The sequence below is a fragment of the Jaculus jaculus genome, chromosome 6 (assembly GCF_020740685.1).
Source record: "Jaculus jaculus isolate mJacJac1 chromosome 6, mJacJac1.mat.Y.cur, whole genome shotgun sequence".
In the NCBI taxonomy this organism is placed as follows: domain Eukaryota; kingdom Metazoa; phylum Chordata; class Mammalia; order Rodentia; family Dipodidae; genus Jaculus; species Jaculus jaculus.
This window is the reverse complement of record NC_059107.1, coordinates 57,797,508-57,821,658: the sequence shown is the minus strand read 5'-3', so window position 1 is coordinate 57,821,658 and position 24,151 is coordinate 57,797,508.

Genomic DNA, 24,151 nt, shown 5'->3' with positions numbered 1-24,151 from the left:
GCTAATTTGTTGGGGTTTAAATGTTATAAAAACTGGCTCTAAGACTCCAGTAAAATAAATTAGGTTCCTCTGTTGGTCAAGGTTTAACTATTGGAGAAACTGAATCTTAAGATAAAAGTTCACATATAAGTGTTTAATTCACAAAAATGATATACTCATGCATAAAGATATTGTGACTTTAAAGATAGCTTCTGTTTTATTAATGCTAATTCTATTGAATGGCCATCACTAGGTTTAATCACTTAGGTTTAAATGATTTAATTTCAGTTACTATAACTTTTATGATTATGTTAGGTAAAATACATTGGGATATCTTGTCTAAACTTTATCAGTTTTAAGTCTGGGTAAGTCATAAATTATTTTATGTTAATAAAAAGTTCTATGGCACATAAAATCAATTGCTATCAAGATTAAGCTAAAAACTTGGCTGCCAAATGGCGTTTTCTCTTTCAAAACAGATTGTTAAGGGTTGAATTAGAACTTAGCTTTTTGGCTCAATGGTTACTAGATTCTGCTCTATTATGTGTAAAGTAACTGTCTCATTTCTGGCATCTCAAAACCAGTGCTTATAATAAAATTAACTCTTAAGATATTCCCTACTTTAGGGTGTAGCTTCATACTCAAACAGTGGTCCTCATCTGAGAGAAATAATTTCAAGCTCTATGGTTCTTTCTCCAATGTTCCCTGGGTAATTGGTACCCATACAGGTATCTAGACTAATCAAAGATGTTTTCAAACACAGGTTCTAAAATTTTGTACTGTATTACTTGCCTTTGTGCTGACAATTTCTAGGTTAAATTAATTGGTTTCGATTTGAATTGTTTTCAAGACTGGGAACAGGTTCTGCCTGTATTTATAACTATTAGATATTTATTTAAAGGGCAAGATGTGTCTACTTAGATAGGTCCTATGTTGACACAGAACAACTAAATTTTAAAAGTTTGTACAAAATGACGTTAAGCTCTTTTACCATTCTTTAACTAAATCCATTTCAGTAATCAAATATGGTCTATATGTACTTTTATCCAGGTTGGTGTAAATTCCTTTCTAAGTATATTAGTCATTTATGTAAAGGCCAAAGCCAATTAGAATCATTGAAGCTAAACATGCCAAAATTGTGGCCTGTGATCTAAGGTCATGAAGCCACTGGAGATGATGGGACATTTCTACACTGGTCCCCGGGTAAGTCACCTGTTTTCCTGGCCAGGGAGGATATGGAGACCCAGAAACAACTGGTGTACAGTTTGAAACAGGAGAGCCACAATTAAGGAAAAATTGGTCCTCCTGGCTTCCCAAAGAAGGGAAAAACTACTTGGACAACATGACCCTGACTCATCCTAATAGGAAACACCAGTATTGGAGGAGCTACTCCTGGATCCCTAAAATCTCCTGTGGAGAGCCATTAGTGACCCCCAAAATTAATCCATGATCACATTTTGGCTATCTGTTTGGTATTAAACAGTCAGAGAGAAATATATAACCAAAGATAAAGGGATACCTCAAATATATAAATGGCCTACTAAGTAACACAACAAGAGCTTTTCAAAAAGGGAAACAGACAAGGTCTTAAGATATGTTGTCCCCATATCTAGTAATTTTAATTCTATAATAAAGAAAAATAACAATAAATGTTAAAAGGGTTATTTTCAAATCTAGAATTTATATAGATGACTCTGAACAAAGGTCATTTAATTCAGAAGACTTTCTTATTCTGGGAACAGTGATGAATCACTTCTAATTTGTGCCAGAACACCCTTAAATAAATAAGTCCTTAAATAAGTCCCGAGATAAAAAAAATATATTTGTACAGCCTTCAATGGCACTCAATCATTTATGGCACCAACCTTTGGCCCTGGCAATACCTACAAATTTAAAAAGGTACACTCTGTGGGACTATTATCAAAATTAAATATTGTGTATATGTTTCTGATAACTCTGTTAATATCTCATCTATTTTATATGATATACAAAAACAGATTCAGGCCATGACACTCATTACTATGTCATTCAATGAACACCTCTGGAGGAAAAAGCTCATAAGCTTTTGAACAATTCAACTCCACATACCTGGGTTTCTTTGAATGCTCCTCAAGGCCTATGAGTCCATAAGAAGGATAGCCCCGAAGGTGACCAGTTTGCTGTGTGCTCACTTCTCATTAATTCCTTAATTTATTCTTTCTCCCCAACATTCTCTTCCAAGACTATCTTCCTTCACTCCATCAATACACTTTCAGGGTCTGTCAAAATAGTCCCACTTTCTGGGAGAGACTTTCTAACTGGCATAAACAACTTCACACCCAATTCAGCAGAAAATAGTTCATGATCTGATATCAACACCACTTGTCCCCTAACAGGAGTTAGAATGTCTTCTCATGAGAAGGAGAAATGAGAGGAAGGTACAGTTAGGTTGACTGACCCCTGAAGATAAAAAGGACAAGGAAGTTTGCACTTGCTAGAAACAAAGATAATCTGATTTCTTATCTCTCTTGCCTAGTTCTGCAGAATTGTTTTATTACAAGCAGTCAGTACCCCTATTGGTAGGGAGGTCTTTCATAGGATATAAACATTGTGGTTGGTCAAGTTCAGTTCCCAGAATTTAGTGCCAGGGCTAACTTCTTCCTGAAACAGCCCCTATAGCTAACCAACCAGGTGTCCCTCTGGTTCACCTGGACCAGAAGACAGCCCACCTCCCTAAAAGGTTATAAATATCTTTACATGGAGATGGCCGGCTCTCTCTGATCACTTGGGAACTTCCACCTGTGGTTGAGTTTTTCCCTTGGCTGAGCCAGGGCAGTCTCATCCCATGCCCAGGCCAAGCTGGGAGAGGCTTGGTCTAGGCCCTAGCCTAGGCTCAGCCTGGAGGGCCTCTTAACCCTTACAATCTACATGGGTTCTTTATCCCCTCCAGCTCCCCACATGGCAGAAACTCCTTGAACCTTCTTATTTTTTCTTTCTATGTTTTTTTTTTAGGTCCTCCACTGGGGATAAATAGCCATGTGGGTGCATTTAATTGTTTCTGTACTTCCTGCAATAAATATAATAATTATAAAAGAAATATAATCACACAATTAAAATGCAATAAGCTTATTACAAAAAACTCAATGAGACCCTGACCAAGAGAGTGACTGAACTGGAAGCAAAAACCAACAATCACATGAATAAAATATAACAAAATTATCTCTTATAGCACATAGATTTTTGTCACTAGGCTGAACTTAGTTGAGGAAAACCACAGAGATACCAAAAGAGAGATAAATAAATTGAAGGTGAACAAAAAAAGAAAGCATTTCAATGACCAGCTGATTAAGCATAACAAAAACATGATGGAATTCAAGAATGAATTCAAAGCAGCATCAAGAAAATCAAACCAAGTTCTGAAATTGTAACTCAACAAGGGGATGGATATGATACAGAGAAATGCTACAGAAAACAAAAATCAAATAGAACTTATAAATTACTCTATAGGAACTCTCACAGAGTAAATCATGTAGAAGACAGAGCCTCAGATGTAGAAAAAAAAAGACAGATGAAATTTATCTGGCATCAAAAAACCAGGCTAACAGAATGAAAATAATGTGGGATAACCAAAAATGAACAAACAACTGGATCATTAGTATCCCAGAAGAGGAAGAAGTCCAGGTCAAAGATGTAGATAACATATGCAACAAAAATATTGAAGAAAACTTTCACACTCTTGCAAAAGAGAGACCCATCCCAATACAAGAACACCAAACAAACAGGACCAAAGAACAAACTCTCCATGGCACATCATATGGAAAACTCTAAACAATGAAAATAAAGAGAGAGTACCAAAAGTAGCAAGAAAGAAACAACTCATTACATACAAAGGCAATCCCATTAGAACTACCTCAGAGTTTTCAGCAGAAACCCTGAAGCCAGAAGGGCTTGGCATGGAGTACTTCAATGTTTAAAAACCTATGGCTTGCAATCCAAACTACTGTACCAAATGAAAGTATACCTCACAGTAAATGGTGAAAGGAAAATTTTTCATGATAAAAGCCAGGTGTATGGCTATATAAACACAGAGCCAAACCAACAGGGATTACTTCCAAGAATAGTCCACATAGAAAAATCAAATTACCAACCTCAAGAGTCAACAAGAAGAACATAATAGCCAACTGTAGCACTCACAAAAACTTTCAAAGCCCAAGAAAGCACCAAACCACATAAAGCCTCCAACATGGCAAGGATTAAAGCCAACCTCACATTTAAAAGTTTAACTACTCATGCTCTAAAATTCACCCATAAGAGCAATCAAGAAAGAAATTAAGGAACATAAGTGAAGGTGGAAAGACCTTCCATGCTCATGGGTAGGTAGAATTAATATTATGAAATGGCAATTTTACCAAAACACACAAGGAAAAAGGGTGGGTCAGAAAAATGGACTATTCCATCTTCTGTTTTCAAGAAACAGACTTCACTACTATATACCTCTTGAGGGTGAAGGTATGGAAAACTATTTTCCAAGCCCATGGAAATAAGAAACAAGCAGGTGACTATATAAATATCTGACAAAAGAGATTTGGAATGAAAAGTAACTGAAAAGGATAAAGAATATCACTTTTTACTCACCAAGAGTATGATCCAATAAGAGGGCTTCACAATTATAAATCTATACACACAAAAGTGCATCAGATTTTATAAAGCAAAACATACTTCACAAGAAATCAGAAATAAATCCCAATACCATCATAGGTAGAAAATTAAATACTTCACTATCATCAACAGGCAGATCACCAAAGCAGAAAATCAACAAAGAAGTAGTCAATCTTAAGAACACTACACATAAATTAGACATAATAGACATCTGTAGAAAATTCCACCTAAATTGTACAGAATACTCATTCTTTTCAGCAGTCCTTGAAACCTACTCCAAAATAGATCATAATTCAGGACATAAAGCATGTCTCCATAAACTTGGGAAAATTAAAAACTTCTTGTATCATATCTGACCACAATGGACTAAAGCTAGAAATTAAAAGAAGAGAATGATCTTTCTGATATATTCTTGTATTCTGTTTGCCATATTTTGTTGAGAATTTTTGCATCTATGTTCATGAGAGAGATTGGTCTGTAATTTTCTTTTTTTGTTCTATCTTTGCCTGGTTTTGGTATCAGGGCGATGCTGGCTTCATAGAAGGAATTTGGTAGGATTCCTTCTTTTTCTATTTTATGGAAAAACTTAAGAAGCAATGGCGTTAGTTCTTCTGAAGGTCTGGTAAAATTCAGCAGTGAATCCATCTGGGACTGGGCTTTTTTTAGTTGGGAGATTTTTGATAACTGTTCGGATCTCCATGCTCGTTATAGGTCTATTTAAGTGATTAACCTCATCTTGATTTAATTTAGGTAGGTCATATAAATCAAGGAAATCATCCATTTCATTCATATTTTCATACTTTGTGGAGTATATGCTTTTACAGTATGTCCCTATGATTTTTTAAATTTCTTTGCCATCTGTTGTGATGTTACCTTTCTTATCCCTAATTTTATTAATTTGTGTCTCTTCTCCCTTTCTTTTGGTCAGATTTGCTAAGGGTTTATCAATCTTGTTTATCCTTTCAAAGAACCAAATCTTTGTTTTATTGATTCTTTGGATTGTTTCTTTTTGTTGTTTCTATTTCATTAATTTCTGCCCTAATCTTTATTATTTCTTCCCGTCTACTGATTTTTGGTTTGCCTTGTTCTTCTGTTTCCAAGGCTTTAAGGTGAAGCATTAGGTCGTTTACTTGTGACCTTTCTAATTTCTTAATATAGGCACTTAAGGCTATAAATTTACCTCTTAGAACTGCCTTCATTGTGTCCCAGATATTTTGGTATGTTGTGTTCTCATTATCATTTGACTCTATAAATTTTTTGATTTCCTTCTTGATTTCTTCATTGACCCATTCATCATTTAGTAGTGTGTTGTTTAATTTCCATGATGGTGTGTATGCTCTATAGCCTTTCTTGCTTTTGATTTGTAGTTTGATTCCATTGTTGTCAGAAAGAATGCAAGGAATTATTTCAATTTTCCTGAAATTGTTAAGATTTGCTTTGTGTCCCAATATGGTCTATTTTAGAGAATGTTCTATGTGCTGCTGCAAAGAGTGTATATTCTGCAGCGTACTTTTTAAAATTTATTTATTTGAGAGTGACAGACAGGACAGAGAGAGAGAGGAAGGGCATGCCAGGGCTTCCAGCCACTGCAAATGAACTCCAGATTAGTGTGCCCTCTTGTGCATCTGGTTAACATGGGACCTGGGAAATCGAGCCTCCAACCAGGGTCCTTAGGCTTTGCAGGTAAGCACTTAACTGCAAAGCCATTCCTCCAGCCCTCTATTTTCCTGAAATTGTTAAGATTTGCTTTGTGTCTTAATATATGGTCTATTTTAGAGAATGTTCCCTATGCTGCTGAAAAGAATGTATATTCTGCAGCATTTGAATGAAATGTCCTGTAGATATCTGTTAGGTCCATTCCTTCTCTGACCTCAATTAGTCCAGATGCCTCTCTGTTTATTTTTTCCAGGGATGACCTGTCAATTGATGAGAGTGGGGTGTTAAAGTCACCCACTACCACTGTGTTTGGTATTATCTGTGACCTTAGTTCTAATAGCATTTGTTTGATGAATTTTGGGGCCCCCATGTTAGGTGCATATATGTTTAGGACTATAATGTCCTCCTGTTGGAGGGTGCCTTTAATCAATTTATAGTGATCTTCCTTATGTTTCTTAACTAATGTTGGACTGAAGTCTACCTTGTCAGATATTAGGATAGCAACCCCTGCTTGTTTTCTAGGTCCATTTGCTTGAAACACTGTTTTCCAACCTTTCACCCTAAGATAGTGTCCATCCTGTGTAGAAAAGTGGGTTTCTTGGAGGCAACAAGTTGTAGAATCCTGGTTTTTAACCCAGTCTGGAAACCTATTCTTTTGGTTGGGACATTGAGGCCATTGATATTAAGAGATAATATTGAAAGGTGTGTATTCATTTTTGCCATTTTTTGTAGTTCTTCCAGTTTTACCTTTGCTCTGTTGTGTTAATGAGTATTTGAGTATTGTTTGTTTTTTCCTGGTGTCTTTTATGTGTGCTTTTCTTTTTCTTCAACATGGAGGATTCTTTAAAGTATTTTCTGTAGAGCTGGTTTTGTCTTCAAATACTCCTTTAGTTTGCTTTTGTCGTGGAATGTCCTGATTTATCTGTCTATTTGAATGGATAGTTTTGCAGGATAAAGTAAACTTTTGTTGACAGTTGTTATCTTTCAGGACTTGGAATACATCACTCCAAGCCCTTCTGGCTTTAAAGTTTGTGTTGAGTAATCTGCTGTAATCCTGATAGGCTTGCCTTTGTAGGTAACTTGATTTTTCTAACTGCTTTCAATATTTTTTTCTTTGGCTGTGTGTTTGGTAGTTTGATTATAATATGGCAAGGAGAGGTTCTTTCCAGGTTTTGTCTGGCTGGAGTTCTAAAGGCTTCCTGTATCTCCATTGGCACCTCTTTCCCAATTTGGGGGAAGTTTTCTTCTATGATTTTGTTGAAGACGCCTACTATGCCTTTGCAGTGAAATTCTTCTCCTTCTACTATGCCCTGAATTCTTAGGTTTGATCATTTCATAGTGTCCCAAATATCTTCAAATTCCCACTCATACTTTTATATTAGTTTGTCTTTCTCTTTGTTTGACTGTATTAGGTCTGCCACCTGGTCTTTTAGCATAGTTATTCTGTCCTCTCCTTCATCCATTCTAGTGGTGAGATTTTCTACACAGTTTTTTATTTCATTAACTGCGTTCTTCATTGCTAGTAATTGTGACTGATTTTTCTTTATTATTTCTATTTCCTTATTTATATCTAGTATTGACCTGTTTATTTCACTAAATTGGTATCCTATGCTTTCTTTGATTCCTTTGATTTCCTTTTTGATTTCTTCTTTGTCTTCTTTGAACATATTTATAATCATTCTTCTTAAATCTTTCTCAGGCATTTCCTCTAACTTGTTCTAACTGGAGGTCATTTCTGTTGTATTAGTGCTTTTGGTGGATTTATATTATCTTGATTTTTGGTGTTTCTTGTGTTATAATGTATATTTTTTGCATCCTGGATTATTTAATGATTGGATTTTCTAGTTAGCTGGGTATTATTACATGTATCAGACAATCTGATGTTCTATAAATTCAGGGTAGGAGATTAAGGAGTTAGGTGTGGCTCTCAAGATTCTCAGTTATTTATCCATGAGTAGGTATTATGACAATGAGATCCTCTATCTGTCCCTCAGGGTGTGTGGTGCCCCACCCACACCCTTAATCCTTACAATAAGGAGGTTAAGGTTTCTGATCTGTTGAGGGTTCCAAGTCAGCTTGTGACTTGGTGAGACCCTTCCATGGAGTAATCCCAGTTACCTCTGCTCCTGCTTGGGTTCCACTGTTGGTTCAAGTTGGTGTGGCTGGGACCCTGGACCTCTGCTTTGTTCACTGGAGGTGAGCACTGGTGGTGGGGGAAGGGAGGCTTCCAATGCTGCTCTAGTTCTCTCACTGTTCCACGTGTTCTTCTGCCTTGTGATTTGCTCCTCTGTTGTTAACTGCCACTCTCCCTTCACATTTCTTGAGATTGCAGAGAGCTCCAGTGTGAGCAGAATCTCCACTCACCTGGCTTTTCCTGCAGCTCAAAAGACAGCTTAAAATTGATCTACCATATGACTCAACTATAGCACTCCTAGGCATAGATCCTAAGAACTCATCCCATTTCCTTAAAAGTACATGCTCAACCATGTTTATTGATGCTCAATTCATAATAGCTGGGCAGTGGAACCAGCCTAGATGTCCCTGAACTGATGAGTGGATTATGAAGTTGTGCAACATTTATACAATGGAGTTCTACTTAGTGGTAAAGAAAAATGAAGTTATGAAATTTGCAGGAAAATGGATGGATCTGGAAAGGATTATACTAAGTGAAAAACCCACACCCAGAAAGCCAAGCACTACATGTCCTCCCTCATATGTGGATCCTAGCTATAGATGATTCGGCTTCTGTGTGAGAAGGAAAAAACTCAGTGGCAGAGACCAATAAGTTAAAAAGGAGATATAAATGGAAGAGAAAGCAAGGGAGGAGAGCACTTAATAGGTTGGTATTGTATGTATGTAAGTAGAAGAATAGATTAATGGGGGTGAAAAGGCCCAAATTGAGGTCAGGGGAAGCGATTGAATAAAGGAAAGGAGGGCTAGTCAAAAGCTAAGAGGATGCAAATAAATCGTATGGAATCCTCCAGTTTCAGACAATGGAACACTCAGGAGCCATAGATCTTAGAAAATTTTCAGTGCTAGGGATGGGATACCTGAGTTGTTGGACAGGGAGTTCCATGATGCCCCCTAAACATTATAGGCCATTGCCGAGGCCCTTGGTCTCCCACCAGGAATAGATGGTAAGACCCTATTGCTGAAGACTCCACATACTTGGGCAGCAAGGCCACTGAGAAATCCTGCTGGAAATGAGCTGATTACCTCCTCCATGTAGACCAGCTGACAGAAGGCTGCAAGAAGCCATTTTACATGTAGTTCAATTGGGGAAAGTGATACCACCACTGAAGATACTCAAAGGTGGACACTGCAAGCCTTATAATTGGTCAGCCAGCCCAAATGAGCCAATGGGTGCAATAGTGGCACGTCTGTCATGGTGGAAACCAACTGCCCTCCAACTACACTGGAGGCCTGCTCCATGGGGGGAAACACATGCCCGATACTGAAAACTTAAAACAGGGATAGTCATGAACCCTAGGGGTGTAACATCTGCTGATGTCTGGAAAAATGTATATACTATGCTTATCAAACTGCCCAGTAAGCACTTCTCTTAATATTTATACCCTTATATTAACACTACTCTCACTTTGGGTAGAGAATCTTCTCTTTTCAGATGGCAGTGACTTTGGGATGACTCAGAAGGTATCATAGTGCTGGAAAGGAGTGACTGGAGTACTGACCAACATCTTGATCACACCTTCCAAGGCTCAGGGTCTAGTGCAGAAGAGGTGGGGGAAAGAATGTAAGAGCCAAAGGAAGGGTAGGACTCCTTACAATGTGCTCCCTCCAGACATAAAATGGTCTGGATATCCATGACCTCATAGTGCCTGACCCTACCTACACAAGACCATCATAAGAGGAGGAAAAGACCATGACATCACAATAAAAGAGAGACTGATTGAGATGGGGAGGGGATATGATGGAGAATGGAATTTCAAAGGGGAACGTTGGGTGGGGGGGGAGGGAGGGTATTACCATGTGATACTTTTTATAATCATGGAAAATATTAATAAAAATTGAGAAAAAACAAACAAACAAGAGAAACAACAGAAAATGCACCAGCTCCTGTAGACTGAACAGCACTCTATTAAATAATGAATATGTCATGGAAGACAAAAAAAGGAAATTGTAAAGTTTCTAGAACTGAATGATAACAAAAACAAAAAATACTAAAATTTATGGGACACAATGAAGGCAGTCCTTAGGTGCAAATTCATAGCACTAAGCATCTTCATAACAAAGACACAGAGATCTTCAGTTAATAATCTAACCATCTCAGTAAAATATTGGAAATACAAGAAAAATTCAATCCTAAGAGCTCTAGATGGGAAAAAATAATTAACATCAGAGTAGCAATTCATCAATTAGAAACTAAGAAAACCAGAAAATTGGTGAAACAACAAGCTGGTTCTTTGAAAAAAAAAATAAACCAGATTGATAAACCCAGGCCAATTTGATCAAATGAAAACAAGAGAAGTCTCCAATTAACAAAATTATAAATAAGAGGGGAGAGGTTATGTTAAATATTAATTAGATTTGAAGAATCATCAGGACATATTTCTAAAACTTCTACTCCAAAAAATTGTATAATCTGGAAAAAAAATATATTACAAGACACATACCACTTACCAAAACTAAACTTAGAGTATAATATAAAAATTCCCTGTACAGACATAGTAGTATATTTTTTTTGAGATTGAAAAGGCAATAAAAAAAAGAACATTCCCCAGAGGAAAAGTTCAAGAGTGATCAAGTCTTCACTGCAGATATATTTGCTTAATATACTATGTTGGACATTTAATCTTAGCATCCAGGAGGCTGGTGTGGAAGTATCATTGTGAGTTTGAATCCAACCTGAGACTACATAGTGAATTTCATGTCAGCCTGGGCTAGATATAGACCCTATCTTGAAAAACAAATAAATAATAACAATAAATAAATAAACTGAATAAACTGTTTATAGTTACTTAATTCACAATAATCAGTAGCTGGAATCAACATACATGCCCATTGCTTGATGATTGGGTAATGAAGACGTGGTACATGTTACAGTAGATTTCTACCCAGAAGGAAGAAAAAAATGATATATTGAGATTTTTAGGAAAATTTATGGACTTGGAACAAAACATACTATGTTAACTCACACAAGCACAGAAAGACAAATGTATGTTTTCTGTTGCATGTGTTTCCTTACCTGAAACAGCTTGAGTTGCAGTCATACCAGAAAGGCAACTTGAGAGACATGTAATATGGATGGAAGGGTTTCAGGAGAGTGGATTTGGGAGGGCTGTGGGAGATATACACAAAACAAAATCCAAAAAGAACTGGTAACATAGAAACCTTTTTCTTGGACAGAGGCTAAAAGATATAACCCTCAATAAGAGTATTGGTGGATCATATGGTCAGAAGTGCACTGTAGAGTGTGGAATGAAGTCTTAACCAAAAAATTGGGCTCTGGGTTATAATTCCTATTACCTGAACTTGGTTATAACCCACATTGACTTATTGGTCAGAGAGACTTACTACATGCCTAAAAGAAGACATGGTTATGTCAAAGCACTTGTCTATCCACATATGATAAAGGATAACTCCCTAATATTACTGACATCACATGCTGCTGACACAAAACTTTGAGAGATCCAGCTGGAATGTGGAAGGAAGCCAGTTCCTACATGGTTAACCCATATCGTGCTGAAAATCGCTACGTGAGCTGCTGAGAGAAAATGGCCAACAACATTGTGAGCAAGCAGGGACAGTGCTATGGAAAAGCAACCAGCCTGACAAGATGTACACACATGTGCAATAGTGGCACCTAGCCTAGGTGGGTAACGAATGGCTGTCCTATTGGCTAAGGGATCTGCTCAGTGGAAAGAAACCCATAGCTAGAACTGGAAACCAAGTCAGAGTCCTATGGAGACCGAGACTCCCATGAGAATCTCCCACTAGTCTTCGGTCAAAACAGGTAATACACCCACCAGAATTTCTCTCTATTAATAATGCTTATCCCCTTTAAACCATGAGGACCTCAGTCTCTATTGGACAATATGTTTTTCTTCTACAGAATGCAATAACAAGCATGGAAAACCAAAATCTGTCAATAAGACATAAAAAGATAACTGACTCCCTGGCAGGAAATGAACAACCACTCACACATCAGCTAAGGTCCAGAGGAAACCACAGAAGTGTTGGTGAGATGAGCAAGTGCTGCTTCCTCAGCAAGCATAACAACTTGCATCAGATTATGGAAGTAGACACAGAGTATATGCAAAACCCACCAAGTCAAAAGTGCAGAAGGTGTTGAGAGCTCAACTCTAAAGTAGTTTAAAACATATCTACTATGACTCAGATTAATTTTGTACAAGAGGAGGCTGCAAAATTTTAAGAGCCACAGAGAGGGAGAGTATATCCAAAGGCATTGCCCCTGCTTCCCTACAATGACTGATTGCTGCTCTCATAAAACCTAACCCACAAGTCATGGTGAATACCAGCAATTTCATAGCTTAGAAAACTGTTGACTTTGTGGAAGAGACAAACATGAGCAATGAAAAAGAATTATCACCTAAGAGGCAGAGAATACACTGATGAACCCACAAGCCACAAAACATTTGGTGTCACTACCAGCCAGAAGAGATAAGGGAATTTTTCCATATAGCCTCGAGAGACAGTGTATCCCTATGGGCACCTTGTTTTAGGAGGCTTGGCCTGCAGAACCATCAGAGGAGACTTTTTATTGACAACTTTGATAAGCAAGACAAAAATACATGATAGTTCCCTCACACCACCTTCATTGCCCCTCCCCCAGCCATCCACCCTCCATTGAATCCTTGAAAGCAGAATTTTTGAGCAGATTGTGTGGTTATCTGTTACAACAGCTCTATACAAGATGACACGATCATCTCTTCTAGAATCATGTTTTGACAACTGATAGTTTGGGAAAGCACAAGAGAGGCATACAAGATATGGAACAACAACAACAACAAATAATCACAGAAGGGACCCCAAGGCCTCCAAATAGAAACTTGGTATCTTTATTTCAGGATTTTGAAAAAGTGATTGGATAGGTTATGTGAAACATTTGAAAACATAGTGGGAATCATTGCTAACGACTGCTAACAGGAAGAACTATATTAGAAAATAATACAAGTAACAGATTGCTCTACTTTGGTTACATATGACCATTAAGTGTTTGATTAAACAATATATTTCATTACAATTATGCTGAGAGTATAAGAAAAGATAAAGTTGGAGTGTTTATAAAAATAGTTCTCAAAACTAGAAATTTATAAATAATTTCTTCATTTGGTACGCCATGAAACAACAGTATATATGTAAAAATCCAAAGATAACTGGGTGTGATGACACATACCTTAGACCCTAGTGCTTTGGAAACTGAGGTAGGAGGCTGGCTGTGAGTTTAAAACCATGTGAGACTACATAGTGAATTCCTGGTCAGCCCGAGATGGAGTGAGACACTACCTCAAAAAAAAAAAAAAAAAAAAAAAAAAAAAGTGAAGATAAAATAATAGGAAAAAACAATAATAAAAAAACCCTAAGAGTTAAATAGGGCTAAGCTGTACCAAATATTTGGGCATAAGATTATTTCATTAGAAGCTTTTAAGTAATTTTTCTATATTTTACTTTCATATACATATTGTCTGATGAAGATTAAAATAGCATGAAAGACAAACCTAAATATAACATGTCCTAGAACACTGGTGAAGGTGAAATATATTGTTACTTTCTTTTTTAATTCACCTCTGTCCAATACTTGAAAGCATAATGAGTAGTTGCAATATATCTTAGCTATTAACATGAGTCCTAAATAAAATATTAACAAATATAATTCACTAAGCACTGCTGTATCAGTTACTTACACATAGCTATGACAAAATATCCACCTAGAACAACTCAATGAAAGGAGTTTTAATTCCACTTACAGTTCCAGAGAGTGCAGTGCACAATAGTGGGGAAAAAGTGACAGGAACAGGAAGCCTACATCACATTACCACATCAGCAGGAAGGAATCTCAGAGAGAAAATGCACATAGGGCTTGGCTATAACACCTTGTGGTAGTTTGCATAGATGAGCCCCCCCCCCCATATATTCAGTGTTTTATTATAGTTTGTAATTTAAATCAGCAGCTACATTGCTGGAGACGGTGTCACTAGATGAATCTGTGGTGGTGAATCTGCAATTCCAATCTAAAGATATGCAAAATTCTTGGAGTTCTTCAAGTGAGCTGTGAGATTTGGCATGTGGCCTCTCTCTCTCTCTCTCTCTCTCTCTCTCTCTCTGCTTGGGACTATGAAAGCACAGCTAGCATTTTCTGCCATTATGGAACTTCCCCTGGATCTGTAAGCTTCAATAAATTTCTTCCTCCATAACTGTGCCTGGTCTGGAAGTTCATCTCAGTAACCTGAAATTGTCTACTACACACCTCAAAGGCTACTTTTCCATGACATACTTCCTCTAGCAAGGGTTCACCTCCTAAAGTTTCCATAACCTTCCAGAATAGTGCCATCAACTAGGGACTAACTATTCAAACACATGAGGCACTGGGAGACATTTTATATTCAAACCACTATTACAACTGCTAATGACTGAGATGAGTTTACTGCACTATGCAAGAAAGGATTAAAATGATGAAGGAGACAAAGTATATAGACTTTTCTTTGGTGAGGTTTTAGGTACTCTGTGTGTGTGTGTGTGTGTGTGTGTGTGTGTGTGTGTGTTTGTGTGTGTGCATGCATGTGCACATGCCAGGACATCTTGCCACTGCAAATGCATTCCACATGCAAATGCTACTTTTGAATTTGGCCTTGTGTGGATATTGGGCAATCAAATCCATGCCAGCAGGCAATGCAAGCAAGTGTCTTTAACCAATAAGCTATCTCCCCAGACCGAATCTGTTCTTTTAATGTTTATGAATATGTGTGTGTTTAGATGTGTCTGTGTGTGTGTGTGTGTTTGTGTGCGTGTGTGTACACATGTGTGCATGCTTATGGAGGCCAGAGGATAATGCCAAGTATCCTCCTCAGCAGCACTGTCTACCTTTTTTGAGTCAAGAGTCTCATTGGTCTAGAGCTACTCAATCAGCCTAGATTGGCTTTCTAATGCACTCCAAGGATTGTCCTGTATCTGTCTCCTTAGCTCTTGGGTTTATAGATTCATGCACCACAATGCCCAACATGTTAAAGTATGTCTTAGGAATAGAACTCAGGTCCTCATGTTTGCAAGGCAAGCACTTTACCAACTGAGCTAGTTCCTGAGCCCCACAATCTGTTCTCGATAAGTAACAGTCAAGATTGAACATATAGTATAGATTAAAAGAAAAATCCTAGAGTGCCAGGAAAAGAAAGCTACTTAAAATTAAATGAAAGAGTCACTTAGCATCATTCATAATAACTATATGGAATAAGTACTAATGATTATGCAAAGATGGCTATGAATATTTGTATTTTTCAGGATATTTTCAACAAAACAATAAAGCCAAGAAAAAATAAATAGTATAAACATTAGAAAGACAGCAAGTTATCTTAATTGAAAATGATATGTTGTATACCTGGAAAAACATTAAAATAAATTGAAAAGCTATTGCAATTCTAAGGAGAGCTTATTGAGATGGTCTGTAATAAAATAAATATATTCAGTCAATAACTTTTTATAACATTAATAACCAGTTAGAACTTATAGTGGTTATAAAATGTCCTAATTACAACAACAAAATAAAATAAAAGACTTAAGAATAATTACAAGTAAATGCAGAGAAATTATTTAAAGAGATATACCAAATATTTCTGAAGCATTGAGTATGATTTCATATGACAAAATATGAAAATAATAGTATCACTACAGCAATTATCAATACTATGATTTAGCATCCTTTTACCAGGTGCCAAAAAGAATTCTAGGTAAAGGATACTGTAATGAATTATCACAATCTGAATGAATTATAACAAAAGGAGTTTATTCTCTCAAAGTTCTTGGGCCTAACCTCAAAAGACAAGATGATACAAGTTCCATGCTCTCTCAAAGCCTTCAGGAAGATTTTCTTCCTCACCTCTTCTGCCTTCTGCCTTCCTGTGTTCATGGCCTGTGGGCTCATCTTGCAGTATCTGTCTCCAAGGTAAGTGCTCTTCTTTTTTGTCCTATGCGCCACACTTTGTCTCTTATGAAGGCATTGATGTTAGGGCAGTTAATGCTTATCTAAATAATAAGTAATCCCCTCTGCACAAGATTCTTCACAAAAATTAAATTAGAAATGATATTGTATTTTGGAAGGGAGTCCTTCACATGGGAACTTGACAAAATTTTACTAAGTATATTCTAAAAATTTGAGAAAATTCCAGTAGTCAAAACAATTAAAAGAGATCAACTTCCGGCCAAGATGGCGACCGCCTAGCTGCACTCCAGATACCAGGGAGAAAAAGGCAAGAAATTAAGGGCTAACAGGGTCTTTTTTGCCAGTGGGAGGGCACAGAGTGGGGAAAAACAGGGAAGCACACATCCCCGCACCACCCAGCGCGACCTGGTGCAACCCAGCACGTGTGCCCCAGCCCCAGCTCTCCCTGCACTGCCCATGTGCCCCGCACCCCCGCTCTCCCCGGGCAAAGAAAGGCAAGACATTAAGGGTTATCAGGGTCTTTTTGCCAGTGTCAGGGCACAGAGTGGAGAAAAACAGGGAAGCACGCATCCCCCCTCGAGTGGGTAGTCTACCCACACACATACAGCCGCCATGCCCCACTCCCCGTGCACTGTGCCCCGTGCCGCGTTGCTGTGCTCTGTTCATGCTACTGCCAGCCCATTGCATGCCTGCCAGCCAGCTGTGCTGACGCGTGGGGATCTCCGCCTTTGTGCTCTGATCGTGCGTGTTGGCCAGCCACAATTTGCTCAGTACCCACGCCCACGGGGGCCGCCTCTGCCTTGATTAAGCTGTTGCCAGACCCCCTGCTGCTGTGCTCTGATCGCTTGCCTGCCAGCCAGCCTCTGGTGCTACCCATCCCTCACCCCCCTGAGGCGGGAGAGCTCAGACAGTTTGCAGGTCCCAATATTCCCAGCCAGAGTTTGGGCAGCTTCAGGGCTTGCTGCCTCAGTCTGCTTCCAAACTAAAAGGTAGGCAGCTTTGGTACATTACTGGGTGAGAATTTAGGCAACTTTGGCGCCCCTGTCAGGCTCTAGATAGGCAGCTTTGGAAAGAGAGAGCAAAAACCCAGGCTACTTGTAACTGCCCCAGGCTGCCTTGGATTCTCATTAAGCTAGATCCCAGGCTGCTCCACCCACCTACCTGCCCATACACTGATATGGGTAGACCACAGCGCAAAAGAAATAACATGAAAAATAAAATGCAAGAAAATCCAGACAGATCACCCAGTCCAACAAGGATTACATCTAACCAAAACATAGAAGAGTATTTAGGATCAGAACATCAAGAGGAAGCTATGAACAATGCAACCCTGACCAACCTAATGCTAGAACTGGCAGGAAAGCTACAAAGGGCAGATAATGGTGTGGATGCTACCATCACTAAGCTAGAGCAATATGAGAAGACACTGGAAGGAATTCAAAGAGAGCTAAGAGAGTTGAGGGAGAGTGAAAAAAAAGAGGACCTTAAAAATCAGCTGGCCATACTAAATGAAAACATGAAGAAATGCAAGGATGATTTCAAAAAATCATCAAGAAAATCAGAAAATGAGGCAAAAAGGGAGCTAGACAGAGCAATGGAAGTGATACATAGGAAAGTAGTAGAAAATGCAAACTGAATTGAACAAGTCCAAAACTCGCTAGAGGCTCTCAAGAATAGAGTCAGCAAAGTGGAATATAGATATTCTGATCTGGAAGACAGGATGGAAGAAACAGTTTGAGAGTCCAAAAATTTCAGTAAGTTCAAAAGTTCCTGTGAACAGAACATGAGGGAATTGTGGGATATACTTAAACGTCCTAATATCAGAATCATTGGAATACCAGAAGGAGAAGAATTTCAGACCAAAGGCATGGAGAACTTATTTAACACAATAATTGAAGAAAACTTCCCCCGTCTCTTAAAAGAAAGGCCCATCAAGATTCAAGAAGCAAACAGAACTCCTAACCGACTAGACCAAAAGAGAAACTCCCCAAGACATATTATCATTAAGACTCTAAACACTGACACCAAGGAAAAAATCCTAAAAGCAGCTAGGGAAAAACAGCATACCACTTTCAAAGGAAACCCCATCAGAATTACTTCAGACTTCTCAATGGAAACCCTGAAATCTAGAAGGGCCTGGAATGAAACTCTCTAAACTCTAAGAAACTATGGCTTCCAATCCAAACTACTCTACCCAGCAAAAGTCTCCCTTATAATAGATGGTGAAAGGAAAACTTTCCATGACAAAACTCAGCTTTACAATTATATAAACACAAAACAAAACCTACAGAAAGCAGTACAGGAAATTCTCCACAGAGAAGAAACAAATAACCAAACACAAATGCCTACAAGAAGCAGATCACAGCAACCAAACCCAGAGTAGGCAGAGAAAATGCTACACTCCATGGAAATGCCAACACACCTCTACCACCACAACATGGCAGGGATCAAATCAAATCTCACAGTCATAACCCTAAATATTAAAGGCCTTAATTCACCCATCAAGAGACACAGGCTCACAGGGTAGATGAAAAATTAGACCCCTCAATCTGCTGCCTTCAAGAAACCCACCTTACCACTAAAGAGAGAAACCTCCTCAGGGTGGAAGGGTAGAATATAATATTTCAAGCAAATAGGAATAAGAAACAAGCAGGTGTAGCTATATTAATATCAGATAAAATTGACTTTAAACCAAAAACAATCAAAAAAGACAAAGAAGGCTACTTCCTACTTATAAAGGGAACAATCCATCAAGAGGATATTACAATCATAAATCTGTATGCACCAAACACAGGGGCACCACAGTTCATAAAACAAAACCTACTTGACAATAAGACAGAAATAACCACCAACACCATCATAGCTGGGGACTTTAACACACCATTATCAGTAGTAGACAGATCATCCAAACAGAAGCTCAACAGGGAAGTAAGAGAGCTCAACAAAACCATAGACCATTTAGACCTAACAGACATGTACAGAACTTTCCACCCCAAATCCACAGACTACACATTCTTCTCAGTGGCACATGGAACATTCTCTAAAATAGACCATATACTGGGTCACAAAGACTGCCTCCACATATTTAGGAAAATCGACGTAATTCCCTGCATGATATCAGATCACAACGCTATATTCCTAGAAATCAACAACAAAAAAACCAACAAGAACCCCAACGGCATCTGGAAACTGAATAGCACACTCTTAAGCAATAAATGGATAGTGGATGAAATAAAAAATGAAATTGCAAAATTCCTGGAATTGAATGACAATGAGAACACATCATATCAAAACTTATGGGACACAATGAACGCAGTTCTCACGGAAAAATTCATAGCACTCAATGCCTCCATAAAAAAGACAGAATGATCCCAAATCAATAGACTAACCATCCACCTAAAGGCATTGGAAAAACAAGAAAAATCCAACCCAAAGAGCTCCAGAAGGAAAGAAATAATTAAAATCAGCACAGAAATTAATGAATTGGAAACCAAGGAAACAATTAAGGCAATTGACAAAACAAAGAGCTGGTTCTTTGAAAAAATAAACAAGCTTGACAAACCTCTGGCCAATTTGATCAAGCAAAAAAAGGAGAGACTCCAAATTAACAAAATTCAAAATGAAAAAGGAGAGATCACAACAGACATAAGTGAAATCAGCAGAACCATAAGGACTTATTTCAAAAACCTCTACTCCACAAAACTGGAAAATGTGGAGGAGATGGATAAATTCCTGGATGCATATCATCTACCAAAGCTAAACTCAGAGCAGATTAATCACCTCAATGAACCCATCACACTCACAGAGATTGAAAAAGTAATAAAAAACCGCCCAAAAAAGAAGAGTCCAGGACCAGAAGGATCCCCAGCCGAATTTTATCAAATCGTCATGGAAGAACTCAAACCAATCTTTCTAAAACTGTGCTACACAATTGAAGAACAGGGAAAGCTACCCAACTCCTTCTATGAAGCTAGTATCACCCTAATCCCAAAACCAGGCAGAGATGCCACAAGAAAAGAAAACTACCGGCCTATTTCCCTAATGAACATAGATGCAAAGATCCTCAACAAAATACTCGCAAACCGAATCCAACAACACATCAAAAGCATTATCCACCTTGACTAAGTAGGATTTATCCCAGGAACACAGGGTGGTTCAAGATACGAAAATCTGTCAATGTAATTCACCACATAAACAAGCTTAAACATAAAAACCACATGATCATTTCGATAGATGCAGGAAAGGCCTTTGACAAGATACAACATCACTTCATGATCAAAATATTGGAGAGAATCGGCATGGCCGGTCCACATCTTAACATAGTAAAGGCAATATACAAAGCTCCAAATGCCCAAATAATACTTAATGGAGAGAGACTGGAGGAATTCCCATTGAGATCGGGAACAAGACAGGGATGTCCTCTCTCACCTCTGCTTTTCAATATAGTTCGGGAAGTTCTAGCCCAAGCAATAAGACAGGAGAAGGAAATAAAAGAGATACAATTTAAAGGAAGAAGTTAAGTTAGCTCTATTTGCTGATGACATGATTGTATATGTAAGAGACTCAAGACACTCCATCCCAAAACTCCTGAAGGTGATTAACTCCTATAGCACAGTAGCAGGATACAAAATCAATGCACAAAAATTGGTAGCATTTCTGTATGCAAATGACAAAGACACAGAAAAAGAAATAAAGGACATAGTCCCATTTCTAATAGCAACAAAAAAAATATAAAATACCTTGGAATAACGTTAACTAAGGAAGTAAAAGATCTATACAATGAAAATATAAAAACTCTCAAAAAAGAAATTGAGAGGGACTTGAAATGATGGAAAGACCTCCCATGTTCCTGGATAGGCAGAATTAACATTGTGAAGATGGCAATCCTACCAAAGGCAATATATAGAATTAACGGAATTCCAATTAAAATCCCTACAGTGTTCTTCACAGAGATAGAAAAAATGATCTCAAATTTCATATGGAAAGGCAGAAGGCCTCGCATATCCAAACATATCCTCAGCAAAAGAAATACCTCTGGTGGCATCACCATACCTGATCTAAAGCTATACTATAAAGCCATAGTAATAAAAACAGCATGGTACTGGCATAAAAACAGGAGTATAGACCAATGGAATAGACTTGAGGTCCCGGATTTTGGGTCAAGCAACTATAGCTACTTGATATTCGACAAAGGCCCAAACAATACAGGCTGGAAAAAAGATAGCATCTTCAACAAATGGTGCTGGACAAACTGGATAACCACATGCAGGAAACTAAAACTTGATCCACTCCTTTCACCATGCACTACAATCAAATCCAAATGGATCAAAGACCTCAACATAAGACCAGAAACTCGAATACTACTGGAAGAAAATTTAGGAAGTACTTTCCATGATATAGGAATGGAAAAAGACTTCCTGAACAAAACCCCAGTAGCTCACGATCTTAAACAGTCACTCAACCAATGGGATCATGTGAAACTGAAGAGTTTCTTTACAGACAAGCATATAATAAGCAAAGCCAATAGAATACCCACAGAGTGGGAGAAAATATTTGCAGGTTATCCAACTGATAGAGGCCTTATCTCTAGAATTTACAAAGAACTCAAAAGTCTAAACAATAAGAAGACAAATACCCCACTCACAAAATGGGGTGCAGAGTTGAACAGGCAATTCACAGAGGAAGAAATACAAATGGCAAACACACACTTAAGAAAATGCTCATCATACCTAATCATCAGAGAAATGCAAATTAAAACAACTATGAGATGCCACCTTACCCCAATAAGGATAGTCAACATCAAAAAGTCAAATGAAAATAAATGCTGGCGAGGATGTGGAGAAGCAGGGACACTCATTCACTGTTGTTGGGAATGCAAGATGGTACAACCACTCTGGAAAGCAATATGGAGACTCCTAAAAAAGCTGACTATAGAAATACCAACAGATCCAGTAATACCCTTACTGGGCATCTACCCTAAAACCTTCAAACCAAAGGCCAGAAAGATTTGCTCAACCATGTTTGTAGCGGCTCAATTCGTAATAGCTAAAAGCTGGAATCAACCCAGATGTCCATCATTAGAAGAATGGATAACAAAGATGTGGTATATCTACACAATGGAATTCTATACAGCAGTAAGAAAAAACGACACAAAGAAATTTGAGGAAAAATGGTTGAACCTGGAACAGATCATTCTCAGTGAACTTACCCAATCACAGAAAAAAAAATCGACACATAGTCTCACTCATCTACAATACCTAACCTGAATCTATCCAAGATACCTTACATAGTCAGCAAGCACCTCATGGACTAGACAATAGGATGGATGGGCGGGCGGGGAGGGCATTGAAGGGTGGCAAACAGTAATCTGGACCCAAACGGCATTGGTACCATAAAATTCTACTTCCTAAAAGACAGACCAAATGGCTGAACCTTCACTAGTCCTTTACCGAAAACACCTGAACCACAAGACAATGGCGAGGGTAGGATCAAGACTAACCTAAATCTGCTACATCTTCCCTCCCTCCCTCTCCCCTCTATCTCTCTCCTCTCTAACTCTTGTATACTAGTTATGTTTTTCCTCAATTTATTAGTGGGCACTGGCCTGTAACCCCCACCTCCAGCTTGGGGCTACCATCCACAATGAGTTTTTGATCAGAGAAACCTACAAGGTTTCCCAAAATAATGACAGACTTCTGTCAGAGTACTTGATGACCCACCAACAGGCAGTGGTAAGACCCTATTGCTGAAGACTCCATATGCAGCTGATACGCAAAATCGAACTGCATGGCTGGAAGCCAGGAGGGAGTCAGTCCCCAGACAGTCAGCGTCTCTAGTGCCACAAGGCGCTACAAGGGCGACTGGGGGAAAGGACCAATATCTCTTCAAGCAACTCATTGTCTAATCTAATTAGCAACAAATAACCTGACGTGATGCCCACACAAGTGCAATAGTGGCACACAGCCATGGTGAGGCACCAACTACTCTTGATTTGGCTAACTGATCCACTCAGTGGTACTAGACCCATAGCTGGAGGTGGGAAACAAGTCAGAACCATACCCAAACACAAGCCCACTCTACATTATCAAGCTATCATCAATCATGGGGAACAAGAGGGCCTATACCTATCAATCTGTCTATCAAAAAAGTAAGTGTTATTTCAATTTTCTGGGTGCTAACTGACTCTCCGTTGGAGAATCTGCTTCTCTTTTTCAGATTGATGCAGATCCTATGGAGAGAGCTGCCCCAACATACCTCAAAAGGGCCCCAACTGAAACTAAGGACAATTGGTGAAACAAGCAAGGGTGATGTTTTCCTGTGAACCGGATACCAGCACAAAGGGGAAGGAGACCAACCCAGAGAAAAATCAACTCCTACCAAATCAGAGAGCCAGAGCCTCAGATCCCCCCAACCCCTCAGCACAGAAGCGGACCAGAAATGAACCCAACATGGCTCAGGGAAATTTTGCAGAAGAGGGGGCGGAAAGAATGTCAGAGTCACATGTTGGGTCATGAGTTGCAGAGACATTTAGCATACCAATAACTGGGGACTAACTCCACAATGCACGACCCATTTTCATCAACAAGGAGGGTCTAATGGGATGGGGTAGATCATAGATGAGTCTAAACAATGGTACCAAACTGCCTGTATTTGATGAAAAGAAAACTAATAAATCAAATTAAAAAAAAAAAACAATTAAAAGATAATTTCAAGATGATTTCTCACCTGATATTTAAATATGTA